The sequence below is a fragment of the Odocoileus virginianus genome, chromosome 7 (genome assembly GCF_023699985.2).
Source record: "Odocoileus virginianus isolate 20LAN1187 ecotype Illinois chromosome 7, Ovbor_1.2, whole genome shotgun sequence".
NCBI lineage: Eukaryota > Metazoa > Chordata > Mammalia > Artiodactyla > Cervidae > Odocoileus > Odocoileus virginianus.
In genome coordinates this window covers 84,695,897-84,713,042 of record NC_069680.1, presented here as the reverse complement: position 1 = coordinate 84,713,042, position 17,146 = coordinate 84,695,897, and positions in this window count along the sequence as shown.

The following is a 17,146-nucleotide window of genomic DNA, read 5'->3' as shown; positions in this document are numbered from 1 at the left end:
GTGAGAAGCCTAGTATAGATTCAAGGACTCAAAGGCTGCTGTGAGTAAGGGGATTGCCAGAAGGAGGCCTCAGCCTGGGAAAGAGAACCTCCCAAGGGGCCAAGGATGCCAGACCAGAGTTTTAAATTCTAACCTGGCTTCTTCTCCCCACCATGGCCTTGGGATGATCATCACTGAAGCAGTAGCCAGGCCAGCTGGTGTCTCAGGATAATTTCAGGGTGACCCAGAAGCCCTGCTGGGGTGGGGTGAGGTGAGGCATCGATGAAAACAGGTACTGACCACTTACACCTGCACCCATGCTCACTCCAAACTGTAGGACCCCCTGCGTCACGTTCTTGGAGTCTTTCTTTCCAGCACAGCAGCATCTCAATAAGACTTTTAAGAGCAAACTCCTGACCAGAGGTGTTTGCCAGTGTGATGGCAGGATGCTGGGCTGTGGGTTGCTGCTGCGTGGTACCCAGGGCTCTCCCCTTCGAGGACCATTTTCTCTGTTAGCTTAAAGTCACTAGGAAGGAAAACCAGGCCTGGGCATTGGCTCTTCCGGAAAATGTACAACTAAATAGGAAAACAGCAAACTGAAGAACACATGCCTCATGAATTCTGAAAGTAGAATTATTGTTACAGATGAACCAGGAATTTAAAACAAGCAACAAATATCCTCATGAAGACACAAATAATATGATGTGGATACAAGAGGTCAAAAGGGGATAAGTAGAAATGACAGGTATGAAAATATAATAAAGAAGAAATAATAATACTAGTAACAGAAAGTATATATTATTTACTTTGTAATAATACATACAGAGCAATGGTCTTTCATGCTAACACAGTTAATTTCCTCTGAGGGCTCTTCTCGACCCAAGGACTGAACCCACATCTCTTTTGTCTCCTGCTTTGGCAGAAGGGTTCTTTACCACTAGTGCCACCTTGGAAGCTCTCTCATTTGTATACTTCCTTAATAATCAACATATTCATTTTCAAGACTTTTTAAAGAGTTTTGGAGAATGAAATAGGAGACATTACAGAAAACAAAAAAGAAACTTATGGTAGAAGAATTTCCCAACATTGTGAAGACTTTCAGGGGAAAAAAAAGCTAGGACTGAGTAACCTGAAGACAACTTGATCTTTCAGATTCCACAAGACCTGTGGATGGAGAGAACTGCCTAGTTGTACAAAAAAAATACTTAAGAAATAGCTCAGACCCCAGCATATCTCTCAGACAGAATCCTCCTTGCCCGGCAGAGGAGCAGAGCTAAAGCTGGCACGATAGGAGAGTTGATTGCACGCTGATCAGGCTTTCATTTTGGGAAGCTGCACTTTCTAGATGTGACAAAGTTTCACCCTTAAGTGGCTAAAATTTGAATGCAGTAAATGAAAACTATTCACAAATAATAAGTCAGACAAAGACAAATACCATATGATATCACTTATACATGGAACCTGAAATATGATACAAATGAACTTAGTTACAAAAGAGAAATAAAGTCACAGACAGAGGAAACAAATTTATGGTTACCAAATGAGAAAAAAGGTGCAGAACAAATTAGGAACTTGGGATTAATACACATTACCTATATAAAATAAGCAGTAATGACCTACTGTGTAGCACAGAGAACCATATTCACTATCTCGTAATAACCTATAATGGAAAAGGATCTGAAAAGGTACATATGTGTACACACACACACACACACACACACACACATATATATATGTGTATAACTGAATCACTTTGTTGTACACCTGAAGCTAGCACAGTATGGTAAACTATTTCAATGAGAATAAATGATTAAATATTAAAAAAGAAGAGGGCTGCTCTGCTGCGTGATGTTCAAAGTCTGCTGTTTTCTTCTGCACAGACAATCTTCAATGGACGAAAGTACCTAGCAGCTGCTAATGGAACAGTAAATGAAAGTTTTGTGAGCTGTGTGAGCAATAATAAATAAAACTGAAGTTAAACATAGATGAGTAAATAAAGATCACTTCTCTGAGGAAGTTTTGAGGAAGAAGGAAAAAAGCTCCTGGGATGGAAAAAGAAGTTTAGAGTGAAAATCTTTGAAAAAGGTATAGACATGTTGAAAGAGGTAGGTTCTTGAGATCTCTGTGAGAACACCAGTGTCTTTGGAGATGGCCCTGCTCATCACAGAAGTATCCAAAGAAGTCAATACTGTCAAAACTTCTGTTGCAAGGGTAACTCCAACAGAAGACACACCACTAAACAGGGAAGACCAGCTGAAAAGAAATACAGTGCAGTCACCAAATCTCACAGCTTTGAGGACAGATGTTCTTAGAATTAAAGAATTCATGAAAAAAATATATAAATGATACTTAAGGAGTGTCTACATAAGTGTGTGTGTGCTCAGTCGCTCACTGGTGTCTAGTTCTTTGTGACCTGTGACCATAGCATAGCCCGCCAGGCTCCTCTGTGCTTGGGGTTTCCCAGGCAAGAATACTGGAGTGGGTTGCCGTGCCCTCCTCCAGGGGATCTTCCCGACCCCGGGATTGAACCCATGTCTTCTGTGTCTCCTGCATTACAGACAGACTCTTTACCACTGAACTGCTGGGGCTCAGTACATACACTTAAGTGGATGAGGACCTTAAGTGCAATATTTTAATGAAATGCTTGGATTTATACTCTCTTGTTTAGAACTGGTTCATTTTCCGTGTTCTTTGGGGAATGTCGCTTTCCATACAGAAGGAAATGGCAACCCATTCCAATATTCTTGCCTGGAGAATCCTGTGGATGGAGGAGCCTGGTGGGCTGTTGTCCATGGGATCTCACAGAGTCAGACCAGACTGAAGCGACTTAGCATGCATGCATGCATTGGAGAAGGAAATGGCAACCCACTCCAGTGTTCTTGCCTGGAGAATCCCAGGGACGGGGGAGCCTGGTGGGCTGTTGTACATGGGATCTCACAGAGTCGGACATGGCTGAAGCAACTTAGCATGCATGCATGCATGCTTTGGAGAAGGAAATGGCAACCCACTCCAGTGTTCCTGCCTGGAGAATCCCAGGGACAGGGGAGCCTGGTGGGCTGCCATCTATGGGGTCGCACACAACTGAAGTGACTTAGCAGCAGCAGCATACAGAACAGAACATACCAAGTGACTGAAAAATGGTTTACAGAGTTTTAAAATAATTCGAAAGAAATAAATGTTTAAAAAGATGTCAGATTTAACTAGATGATCAAAGAAGCAACTCAATATTTTATAAAACCAAGACACAGAATTAGAATCTCTCTGAGGGAATACCTGGGTTTAAAGACACATTCAGAAAGCTTGAGCTGCTTTCTGTCTGCTGCTAGTGAAAAATTGATAACTAAGAAAGAATAGAATGTTCAGAAAAAAGACAAGACAAAATTGGGACAATTTGAGAACAAAGATAACTGCAATAGATTGAAACACATCAAATATATTTAAGTACACAAGTTCCTATTTACACACCCCTTCCCTGAATAAAATAGCCCTTATAGGTCACTGTTAGACAATGTCGATAAAGCAATATATCATTTAGGAAAACTGGTAAATAAAGGGAAAGTAATCAGGCATTTATTCTGCCTTTCCTACACATACTCTGCTACAGAGTAACTAAATAGTAGATGAGAGGAAGTTATTTTTAGAGTATTTTGGATAAAAAGCAAAGGAAAAATAGCTGAATTGAATATAATTCATTTACAATAAATGAATGGAACTTACCATTGATTATCAACAGCTGCTAACACTACACACAGAAAACAATCAAATATTATGTACCTCCTGATGGAAGAACATAAAACATAAAAATCTTTGAAAAAACCTTGCCAAAAAATTAAACCTGAATCTCATATAGAGCCAAAGCATAGACTATATGAGGAAAAGAGGAACACATTGAGCCATACCACAGAGGTGCAATCAGAAACTGAGCTTACAGAAAACTCCACTGCACAAATAATCCAGTTTTTCAACAAATAAACAACCACAAACTGTGTTCTGTGCTTAAAAAAATAATAAAGTTTTACAAATAAACAAAACACCTTATAGCCCCTAAAATATAACCAGTCTAAATAAAACTAGTCTGCTCAACAAATTTTATCTACTGTGTGTAATTTGAAGGCAATCTTAAATAACAAAAAACAAGCAATACATTTGAAAAATAGCTTTTAACAGTTTGAAAACGTGTTTTCCCTGCTTCCTTTTCCTAAAACCCTGTTATCAGCATAGATCAGTGGCTCACAGAGGGACTGGTAAATAAACATACTTGTTATTCCATTTTTCTATTATCTGTTCCAAAAGACCAAAGCAAAATAAATGGACTCTAAAAATATTTGTTAATAAAGATAACAAAGAGCCACAATTAGATTGACAGACAACCACACAGAAAGCTGTGCAAGCCAGAATACAATGGAATGATATTTTTAAACAGCTGAAGGAAAACAAGTGCCAGCTTACAAAATATCCTTCAACTAATAAAGAGAAAAAAGAAAGTATTTTTAGACCAAGAAAAATAGAGAAAATTGACCACGAATAGATTTGCACTGAAGGATATACTAAATGGTATTATTCAGGCAGATGAAAATGTGCTCCCAGATGGAAGACTGGAAATACAAGAAGCAATAAAGAACAATGAAAATGGTAATCCAATCAATATTGGATTAACTACTAATTATTATTATTATTACATCTTATTTAATTTAAAATAATAGAAAAATTTAAAACATGACAACAATAGCACATACATCAGAAGGAGGAAAATGGCACTTCTGTAGCTTAGGAGGTGGGTAAAAGTACTGAATAACATTAGGTGTTGATAAGTCTAGGATTGCATGCTGCAATCTTTAGGGAATCCCTAACAGATTAGTCTGGAGATGGGAATGGCAACCCACTCCAGTATGCTTGCCTGGACAATCCCATGGAGAGGAGCCTGTCCATGGACTGAGAGTCAGACATTTCTGAGTGACTAAACCATCACCACCACACACTACCACCACCAGCAGAAGGCTGAGAAATGGGAGAAGGGCTGGAGAAAAAGAACTGTAAAAAGTTAAGCCAATCTAAGAGAATGCAAGCAAGGAAGGACACACAGGAGATGAAACAAGTAAAGAGTGAATAGAGAGGTGGAAGGTTTAAGCTGAATGTACCAGTAAGTACATTCAGTGTAATTAGACTAGCTAGTTCAACTGAAATGAACAGATATGGAAAAAAATGCTATGCAAATTCTAGCCAAGAGAGAACTGGTTGCTTCTATATTAATACATTTTTTAAAAGTTGATTTTAAAGCAAAAACTCTTACTAAAGAGGTCCACTTCTTAAAGAAAAAGAGCAAATGTTAAACCAAACTTTCAATTTAACAGGAATACACCACACACACATACACACATAATTTGCATGTAAATCACAAGATTTGTGTAGAACTAATAATTAGGGAGAATATAATTTATGGAACTATATATACATTGTTTCACTGCTCACTGGGTGGTCAGGCTGTGTCACAGGATGGAATGTTATGTTACCAGAAGTGTGGTCAAGGCTAAAAGGCAGATAAGTGCCACCCAGGGAGGAAATCAGTACAAGATTCAAGGTCGCTGAGAGCAGAAGACACAAACAGCAGGCTCCAGTGGCCCAGGGTTTACTTATAGCAAGAAGAGAGGGCGACAAAATGTGCGAAGATCCAGCCTCTGGAAATGCCTTGGTCCATGACCAGTGGATCTGTTCTGCTAGCAGCCAGGGGACTGCATCCTCCCACTTCAAGCTGCTGTGGAAGGGCCCCCACCCCTCCCACCCAGGATCTAAATACAGAAAGCTGGAGGTGTGCCTGGGGGTCACTGACACACAGACTTAAGCAGAACAAAGGAGTACCTATACATCAAGCCCAGGACAGGAAAATGCGTTCCCTCATAAGGCTGAGAGCCCAGAACAGCCTGTGAGGGCTTTTATCTCCAGTAAGGAAGTGCTCCCGGGCTTAGGCAGCTGAGCAGGAGCAGGCAGACTGTATGTACATGACTGCCTTTCTATATAAAATTGACAGAATTATAAGGAGAAATAGGCAACTCCATAATAGACAGATTTTCATACACTTTTACCAGTAACTGATAAAATGAGTAGATTCTAAAAAATCAATAAGAGAAGATTTGAACAATATAATGAACAAACTTGGCTTAATTTACATTATAGATCATTGTACCTAACAATTACAGAACATGGTTTCTTTTCAAAAACACAAGAGGAAGCAAAAATTCTAATGTGTGTTCAGTTGCTCAGTTGTGTCCAACTCTTCGTGACCCCCCTGGATCGTAGCCCACCAGGCTCCTTTGTCCATGGAATTTTCCAGGCAAGAATACTGGAGTGGGTTGCCATTTCCTCCTCCAGGGGATCCTCCCAACCCAGAGATTGAACCTGTGTCTCCTGCAATGCAGGTGGATTCTTTACCACTTCATAATTATTAAAGATATTCAATCCAAAATTCAAAACCTTCACATACACACACAAGCAAACACAGAACTCATGGACTAATTATTTCAGTGTAAATTCTAATATTTAAGGAATAAATCATGCCAATATTAAGTGAATTCTTTCACAGAAATAGAACAGGAGGAGAACCACTTCCTAATTTTGTTTTATGAAGAGAGTGTTATCTTGATACCAAAACCTAACAAGGATATCATAAGAAAAAAAAGTTGAAGGACAATCTTTCTCGTAAAGATAGACGTGAAAATCCTAAACAAAACAATAGCAAAGAAAATTCAGCTTTGTCTAAAAGGATAACGAATTCCAATAAACTTGCACTTTAGTAGTGAGAGCTTGGGTTGACATTTGCTATAGCTTCCTAGGGGCTTTCCAGGTGGCGCTAGTGGTAAAGAACCTGCCTGCTAACTAAGCAGACATGAGATTCGGGCGGGTAGAAGGATCCCCTGGAGGAGGGCATGGCTACCCACTGCAGTGTTCTTGCCTGGAGAATCTCGTGGACAGAGATGCCTGGCAGGCTACAGCTCTTAGGGTTGTAAAGAGTCAGAGATGATTGGAGTGACTCAGCACATATGCACGCACACATAGGTGGCACAATGGTGAAGAATCCACCTGCCAATGTGGAAGATGCAAGAGATGTGAATTTGATCCCTGGGTTGTCAGATCCCCTGGAGGGGGAAATGGCAACCGACTCCAATGTTCTTGGTTGGAAAATTCCATGGACAGAGGAGCCTGATAGGCTACAGTCCATGGAGTTGCGAAGAGTCACAATTGAGCAACTGAACACACACATACATGCTAAATATCAAGACTTCATATAGGGCTTCCCTGGTAGTATAGTGGATAAAAATCCTCTTGCCAATGCAAGAGACATGGGTTCGATCCCTGATCCAGGAAGATTCCACATGCTGTGGAGCAACTAAGGCCATAGCCACGACTACTGAAGCCTGTGTGCCAAGAGCCCGTGCTCCGCAACCAGAGAAGACACTGCAGTGAGAAGCAACTAGGAAAAGCCTGTGTACAGCAACAAAGACCCAAGACAGCCAAACTAAATAAATAAAGAAATAAAAATTTAAATTTCATGTATAGTTATGATCATTTAGACAGTGTAGTATATGGATGGATACATAGTTTATGACAAAGGTGACACTGCAGAGCAGTAGGAAAAATGAATTTTTAACAAATTATACTTAATTGGATAGAAAATGAAATTTGACTCTTACATTATACTCAGTAATCAGTTTTAAGTGGATTGTAGCTTTAAGTTGAAAGGCAGGATAATAAAGCTTCTTTTTTTTTTTTTTTCGTGGAAGAAAAAGCTTTTTTTTTTTATTTTTTATTTTTAGGACAGCTCAGTTTTCATAGAATGAACGTTACCTCCCCCTTAAGTCACCACATATTACATCAGATATTGGTTTCGTGCTTCTGTCAATATTTTTCTTTCCCATGTTTCTCCCCTGTGCATTCATCTGGAACATTTCCGATAACAGGGTTTTTTTTTCTTAAATGTCCCATACATTAGTCTAATAAAGCTTCTAATAACTGATATAGGAAAATATCTTCATTACTTTGGCATAGGGAAACACTTCTTAAAGGTGGAAAAAAATCTTAGCCATAGAAAAATAGACTTGAAAAATAAAGACTTCTATTCTTTAAAAGACACAATTGAGAGAGTAAAAATTCAGTCTAAGACTTGAAGAAAGTACTTTAATACCTATAACTGGCAAAGAACTTGTGTGCGGAAGATACCAAAAACAATGAAAATTCTACGGAGTGATAGAAAAGTACGGGCATTATGCAAACCTAGAACTTCCAGACTTCCAAGCTGGGTTTAGAAAAGGCAGAGGAACCAGAGAGATCAAATAGCCAACATTTGTTGAATCATAGAGAAAGCAAGGGAATTCCAGAAAAACATCTACCTCGGTTTCATCGGCTTCACTAAAGCCTTTGACTGTGAGGAATCATGACAAACTGGGAAAGCTCTTAAGGACATGGGAATACCAGACCGTCTTCCCTGTCTCCTGAGAAACCTGTATGCGGGTCAAGAGGCAGCAGTTAGAACCCCGTATGGAACAGCAGTTTGCTGTAGGGTTGAGAAAGGAATGCAACGGCACTGTCTGCTGTCACCCTGTTTATTTAATCTATACGCTGAGCACAGCATGAGAAATGCCAGGCTAGATGAGCTCATATAGGCCTTCCCTGGTAGTATAGAGGGTAAAAAGCTGGAATCAAGGTAGGCAGGAGAAAGCAACAACCTCAGATATGCAGATGATACCACTCTAATGCAGAAAGCCAAGAGGAACTGAAGAACCTCTTAATGATAGTGAAGGAGGAGAGTGAAAGAGCCGGCTTAAAATTAAATATTCAAAAAACTAAGATCATGGCATCCGGCCCTGTTACTTCCTGGCAAATAGGGGAAAAGGTGAAATCTGTGACAGATGTCCTCTTCTTGGGCTCTAAAATCACTGTGGATGGTGACTGCAGCCATGAAATCAGAAGATGATTGCTTCTTGGCGGGAAAGCTATGACAAACCTAGACAGTGTGTTGAAAAGCAGAGATATCACTCTGCGGGCAAAGGTCCGTATAGTCAAGGCTACAGTCTTTCTAGTGGACACGTATGGTTGTGAGAGCTGGACTGTAAAGAAGGCAGGGCGCCAAAGAACTGATGCCTTCTCACTGTGGTGCTAGAGAAGACTCCTGAGAGTCCCTTGGACAGCAAGGAGATCAAACTAGCCAATCTTAAAGGAAACCAACCCTGAATACTCATTGGAAGGACTGAAACTGAAGCTCCAGTATTTTGGTCACTTGATGCAAACAGCTGACTTTGGGAAAGTCCTTGATGCTGAGAACGATTGAGGGCAGAAAGAGAAGATGGCATCAGAGAATAAGATGGCCAGATGGCATCCCCAATGCAATGGACATGAACTTGGGCACACTTTGGGAGATGGTGAGGGGTAGGGAGGCCTGGCGTGCTGCAGCCCGTGGGGTCACAAAGAGTTGGACATTACTGGGTGACTGAACAATAACAATAAAAAAATAAGAAATCCAATTTTAAAATGGCAACTGAAGAACCTCTTGATAAGTGTGAAGTAGGAGAGTGAAAGTGCTTCATGTCGGAAAGCATCCAAATGACCACTGAATCTTTGAAGACTTATTTCATCATTAGTCACTAGAAAATGCAGGTTTAAATCACAATGGAATATCGTTACACACTTTGCAGGATGGTAAAAATGTAAATAAAGGGGTCTGCAAGTATGTGAAATAAATGAAACTCTCATACACTGCTGGTAGGAATATGAATTAATCCAAGAATTTATTAAACACTTTGACTTTTTTTTTGGAGGTTAAATCTATGTATACTTTATTACTCAGAAATTTTGCACTTGGTACATTCATGCACCAAGAGGTTTATATAAGAATGTCCATAGCAGCATTATTTGCAGTAACCAAAGTTTGACAAGGACTCAAATTCTCATGAACAATAGACTGGATAAGCAAATTCTCAGCAATGAAAATGAACAAACCATGGCTACTTTCATCAATATGGCTGAATTTCACAACTATAATGTTGAATGAAAAAAAGTCATACATAAAAGAATAAATATTCTTTTATAGAAAGTTCGAAACACAAAAACTAAGCTAGAAACATTGTGAGTCAGTTAAGTGTTTACATTTGAGAGGAAAGACGGTGACTGGGAGAAGGCAGCAGGGAGGGCTTCTGAGGTGCTGGTGATGCTCTATAACTAGACTGAATCGGTGTTGCATTAAATGGATATTACACCGGATGTTATACAGGATGCTACAGTGTATTTTCCACTGTATGTGAGTTATATTTTGAAATTTAAAAGAGTTTTTTTTGAAGGAAGAAAATGATCTCACAAGAAAAATCCAAGATTAAGGAAGATATGAAGAGAAAAGAAAGTGGTAACAATGAATAAACTGATGGTATATAAGAAGAGTCTAAATTGTAGGTGTTAGAAAAATAGTAGACAATGTACGTAACACAATGTAATATAATTCAACAAAATACAATACAATGCATGTAAGTCTGGAAGACAGGATTGGGGTTAATATAATGTATTTCTTACAGATGAAGGATACACTTTTTTGGTATTGTTAAGTATAAATATTACAATTCAAGGAAGACCACCAATTATAGATATATATTTTCCAATCCAGTGGGAAAGAAAGGTTCAATAAGAATAAAACCCACAATCAATTTTTTAATAATGGAAGTAAAGATGGAAGATTAGAAAAAGTTAGAAAAATAGAAAACAAAACACTTTGGTGGAAGTAAATCATCAGTAATCATAATCAATGTCAATGCATTTAATTGCCCAGTTAAAATGCATGTTGTTAGATTAGATTAAAAAATAAAAACTCCTTATTGTTTATAGGAAATGTAACTAAAATGTAGTGCAGGAAAAATGATGCAAATGAATGATGAAAAGAACATTCCAAGCCAATCAAAAGTAAGATGATATAACTCTTTTAATTTTTGACAAGTAGAGTTTAAGGCAAAAAGGGTAACTAGGTATAAAGAGCATTTATATAATTTTGTTGTTCATTGTTCAGCTACTCAGCTGTGTCCAAGTCTTTATGACCCCATGGACTGCAGCATGCCAGGCTTCCCTGTCCATCACTATCTCCGGAAGTTTGTTCAAACTCATGTGCGTTGAGTTGGTGATGCTATCCAACCATCTTGTCCTCTGTCATCCCCTTCTCCTCCTGTCTTCTATCTTTCCCAGCATCAGGGTCATTTAAATGCTTATATAAAGAGTATTTACATAATAATTAATACATATTAGATAATTACAAAAGGCAGTTTACCAAGAGGACACAACAATTCCAATGTTTACATACTCAATAATGTATCTTAAAAAATCAATAAAATACATTTTGTCAGAAGTGCAAAAATGAAAAAGTGATATATCTATCATTACCAGAGAAGATTTTTATACACTTTCCCCAGTAATGGGAAGGTCAAGTAATCAAACCAGAGGTGGGTAAGGTGGCACCAGTGGTAAAGAATCTGCCTGCCTATGCAAGAGATGCAAGAGAGGTGGGTTTGACCCCTACGTCAGGAAGATACCTTGGAGTAGGAAGCGGCAACCACTCTAGTATTCTTGCCTGGAAAGTTCCATGTACAGAGAAGTCTGGTAGGTGACTGTCCATGGGGTCTCAAAGAGATGGACACAACTGAGCACACACACACAGAAGTATAGAAGAGTTGGACAAGACAGTGAACAAGTCAACTATAAGGAACCCTGTAGGACCCTCACCCAACGGTTGTAAAAGATATAAAACATTTATAAAAACAGAAGACATATTAATTATAAAATATATCTCAACAAATTTTAGATTGGTGTGAAAAAGACCACCTTTTTTGACCAGAATGCAGTTAAATTTAGAAAGTAATATCAAAAGGTAGTTAAAACCCACAAAAGATAGCATACATCTGGAAATTTAAAAGTGCTTTTAAAATAAATAATTTACAGGTCAAAAAAGAAGTCACACTGGAAATTTAAACTGCATCAACAGAAAGAAATGAAAAATTACAATGAAATTTGGGGGATGCAACTAAAGTGATGTTTGGTAGGATACATGATTCATTGAACTCAAAACATTGTAAAGAAGTAAGGCTGAATTTTTGTGAGCTAAACAGGTGGTTTCTTTGAAAAAGAAAAAAAGGGTCACTTGCAGAAAGAGGTTTGATTTTTCAGGCCCAGCACTGTGACTTTCCTATCGTGAGGTTCAACAACTTCTTAAGAGCATTGAAGTCAACTGAGTTCTTTGAGAAGCAGTAAATCTGCTGAGGCAAAAGGCACAAGTACCAGAATTATTTGTATCGTAGTCTGGAGAGCTAGAGAAACCAAACCTGGCAGCTTTCTTAGTCACTTGGTAAATGTACTGAAGCAGGAAAACAGGAAATTATAAATTCTGCCTCCAGAATTCAAAGAGGCTCAACAAAGTGACTTCCCTAGTGGTTCAATGGTTAAGAATCTGCCTGGTAATGCAGGGGGACATGGGTCCGATCCCTGGGTGGGGAACTAAGATCCCACATGCCTTGGAGCAACTAAGCCCATGAGCCACAGCTGGAGAGTCTGTGCGCCGCAAGGAAAGAGGCCGAGTTCCACAACAAAGACCTGATGCAACCTAAAGAAATACAGATTTTTAAAAAAGAGGTCCAGCGAATATTGTACCACCTTCCCTGTGGTTGTGAGTGAGAGATATTAGAGTAGAATATCTTTTTGTGACGTGGGTGAAAATAGCTTGACACATTCTAACCTACTAAAGGTGTAATTTCTATGATGTGGCAGAATCTTGTATTTTCATGGATTTTTGTTTTCAAATCCTGTAAATATGTGTCATGCATTGCATCTCGGGTCCTGCTATTTTTAACTGTCTGGATCCTATTGGCATGCTCTCCTCAGTGTAGTGAATTAATGTTCTGTCTTGAAGAAGGATAAGGCAGTCAGTCAGTCACATGTGGCAATGAACAAGAGCTGCTATCTTGAGCCAGGATAATAGAGGTGTACTGCTTGCTATCCATATCAAATGCAAGCAAATTCTTCTACTGTTATTTTTAAGTTATTCACAACCATTAAAAACAACCACACTACCCTTCACGATTCCTACTTCTACATTCCCTTTGAATTGGCTCATTGCGGTACCTATGTGGTCCCCTAGAACTCCGGGGTGAGAGGGCACACAGTCCCAGCTGGCCACAAGTAATAACATTTCACCATGGTGTACCGTGAGCAGCTGCCTTCCCATCCTGCAATGTAAAATATGATTCTCTTCTGCTTCTTCTTACCCTTATAACCAGTACTGTGTTCCCCACAGTTTTCTGCAATCTGGGCTGTGGTTATGACTTTTGAATCAGTTCGTTTTTAATGTGGCAAGCAATGCAAGTTAACTATAATTTAAACAAGATGAAGGAATTTATTTGAGATTCTGGAGAACAACCAGCTTTAAAAGAAAAGATGGACAATGGCTCTTTAGGGAGAATAGGAATCAGAGCAGTTTCAGGGATCGCACTCTTCGGACGTCCTGGACCTGCACATGACTCAGCTAAAATCATCTATCCTTCCTGGGTGTGTCTGTTTGAAAGTCAAATTCTGAGAGAGAGAACAGATTTATTCAGGATTATACATCATGGAGAAGAACAAATGCATAAGGAAGTGATATTGGGCAGGGCAAAAGCAATATGTTACATAATACCATAATATAATAACATAACAATACATTCAAATCCAAGCCCATTTCTGGCAATATGAAAAATGTAGGAAATCAAGGCATGGGAACCTACCTTGCTTCAATAACCAAAGATATTCACAGTTATTATTTTTCTAACTATTATTTTCTTTAACAGAGTAGGAAGAACACTATAAATAATTTGAAATAATTCAAATGTATACAACATGTTAAAATTGCCAATAAACATGCAAATACAACATTACATTCTGATGGTATTCGTTAAAAATTTTAAAGTTAAAAGATTTTTTAAATTACAAACATAATACCTGCTGGTTACATTGCAGAAATTATGCAAGGTGAAGCAAATGTCTCCTGTAATTCTGACACCCTGAGATAATCACTGTTAAAAGTTTGAGATTTTTTCCTCATTATTTCTACATGAGCACATATTAATTTAATAAAAATTGAATCCTGTTGTTTCTTTGCTAAATCTTGTCATTAAATATTTCATTAAATGCCACTTAACTCTGTATCTTGGAAAGTATTTCCATGTTAGTACATTTACCCTAACCTCATTAACCATCCCTATATTATTCTATTAAATGGATATACCATAATTTATTGAACTAATCCTATTGATAAATATTTAAGTCATTTCAGATATTTTACTATTACAAATAGGCTTCATTGTAAAAATCCTTGACCTATGCTGACTCAGGTTTCTGAGTCAGTTTTTCTATAGAAATACACATATTTAATAGATTGACATCATATTAATAGTATATGTAAATGTATATCAAGCTTTATTAGTTAGCATATCACTGATTCTTAAAATAGTATCAAAATGTGAGCTAAATGTAATCTTTATGTAAAATTTCATTTCATACAGGTGTCATAATTTAATTAATGTAATGGTTCCTATATTTTAGAGTTTTAATTTGTTTCCAAGGTTGGGTAATAGAAATAATTCTTCACTGAACATTTGTGTTTCTAAAGCTTTAGTTGCATTTCTGAATAATTTTAGGGGATATTCCTGGAAGGGAAATCTTTGGAATAAACAATACGAACATTATTTAAGGTTCTTGATGTATATTGACAAATTATTTTTCCAAAAAGTTGTGGAATTTACATCAACAATATGACTGGGATTACTGGACTCTTAACCATTGATTGCATTGTTAATAACTTTTTCTGTGCATAGTTACATTGTATCATTTATTCACTTAGTATAAACAACTTACCAAAGCATTTCAAGCTCTTGGTAAATCTCTTTTCATAATATATTACATAAGTGAAGCACGGTTTGGTTTATGCCCTTGTTGGATATTTTGACAATTTCTTGACTTACTCTTATAAATGATGGAACTCTGAACACCTGAAATCATTTAAAAATGTTATTTAGGTCCCACTGGCATGATGATTCTCTCGAAGGGCAGACCAGACCCATGTCCTATGTGAGACAGTGAGATGGGCAAGATCTCTGCAGACTGGATTCTTGCACAGACACGACCTTGAAGTAAGAAAGGGAGTGTGCTCTGGTGTCCCTGTGAGGCGAAAGTAAATAGTCTGGTCAATGGGTATAATTTCAGATTCTGGGAGTGGTTTTGATTTGTCTTAGAAAAGAGACCATATTTGAAATAGCAGCTGCAATTTGAGTCACTACCTAATTACACTTAGGATAATCCACTCTAATTACCCAAGACTCATTTTGCTTTAGAAAAAGAGGGAAGTTAAACAGGGTTGTGCTAAGAATAATCAGGTCTCTGATGGTGACACAGTCTCTGATTTCCTTAGAAATGTGGTGTTGCTCTGGTTTTGTCTTTTGGTAGGAAGATCGTCAGACTTCCACTTGGCCCTTCCTATAGCCATAGTATATACTTCATAGATCAGAAGGTCGGTGTGAAAATTCTTCCAGATTTCAGTACTTGTATTCCAACTATCAGTTCTTTATTCAAGAAACAACTATGGAATGGGATAGGAGTCCCCTTGAACCCACCATGAGCTGACTCAAATAAAAGCTTTATTAATCATCTAGTGTCAATAAACCCCCACACTTACCAGTAGACCATACTAGCCCTCTGGTTTATAGCTAGTCTTTGCCATAATTATCCCAGTAAGTGAACACAAGTCCCTTGGGGAAGACTAGGGGGTTAATTTATAGAATGTATTGGTGATCTTATTGCTGGGGTCTAGTTCCAGAGTATCTCACCTCCCCTTTTCTCCAAGATATTCTAAGTCAATAAACTTACTCTGTATGGGAATTAGGTGAGCGGCAGTGATATTTGGTCATGGATACTTGAGTAAAGCCTTATTTGCAGGGAATTTAGTGGGCAGTTTGTTTCTGGCGTCTGTGTGACCTACAGCCATTCTGATTATTGCCTCTACAGTGTTGTCTATTATAGTAATCATGGCCACTTTGAGTTTTTTAATATGCACATGGGTTTTAGTAGTTCTGGCTCAAGGGCTCTAGAGTATGGGCTCAGTAGTTGTGGCTTACAGGCTTAGTTGCTTGGCAGCGTGTGGTCTTTCTGGACCAGGGATCGAACCAGTGTCCCTGGCCTTGCAAGGTGGACTCACTGGACCACCAGGGAAGCCTCCCCCTACCTCTGCCACCCACCACTTTGATTTTTAAGTGTTTCTTCTGGCCACTGCCTAGGATTCCATTAACCCTGTCGAAATTAAAAAGCCCACTTCAATGGCAGAATCACCTACCTGCATCCCCAGATTGTTGAAAATAGTTACTAGAGTTCTTTGAAAATATGAAATATCCTTCACCATTGTACTTCTCAAGCTGTAATGAAGAGAGTGTATTCAAAGTCCTGTTACTGGAAATAAGGAAAGGATGAGTGAGTAGATAGATTTGATAAATCCATTCTAGCATTCCTGTCTCTCCTCCTCTATTTTATAAAAAGGAATTCCTTGCAACTTTATTCCATTTAGCACGGCCACCATTGAGTCCAAATTTAGTTCAGTTCAGTTCAGTTCATTTGCTCAGTTGTGAACAACTCTTTGCAACCCCATGGACTGCAGCACTCCAGGCCTCCCTGTCCATCACCAACACCTGGAGTTTATTCAAACTCATGCCCATTGAGTTGGTGATGTCATCCAACCATCTCATCCTCTGTCATCCCCTTCTTCTCCTGCCCTCAATCTTTACCAGCATCACAAGTAAGTAAACAAACTATCAGAATCCCTCCCATCTGCCTGAGCTGTTGTTCAGTCTCTAAGTTGTGTCTGACTCTTTGAAACCCCATGTGCTGCAGCATGCCATGCCCCCTTGTCCTTCACTATCTCCTTGAATTTGCTCAAATTCACACCCACTGAGTCAGTGATGCTCTCTAACCATCTCATCCTCTAAGCATCTCGCCTCTGTCGCCCCGTTCGCCTCTTGCCTTCAATCTTACCCAGCGTCTTTTCCAATGAGTCGGCTCTTCACATCAAGTGGCCATTGTATTGGAGCTTCAGCTTCAGCAACTGTCCTTCCAATGAATACTCAGTGTTGAT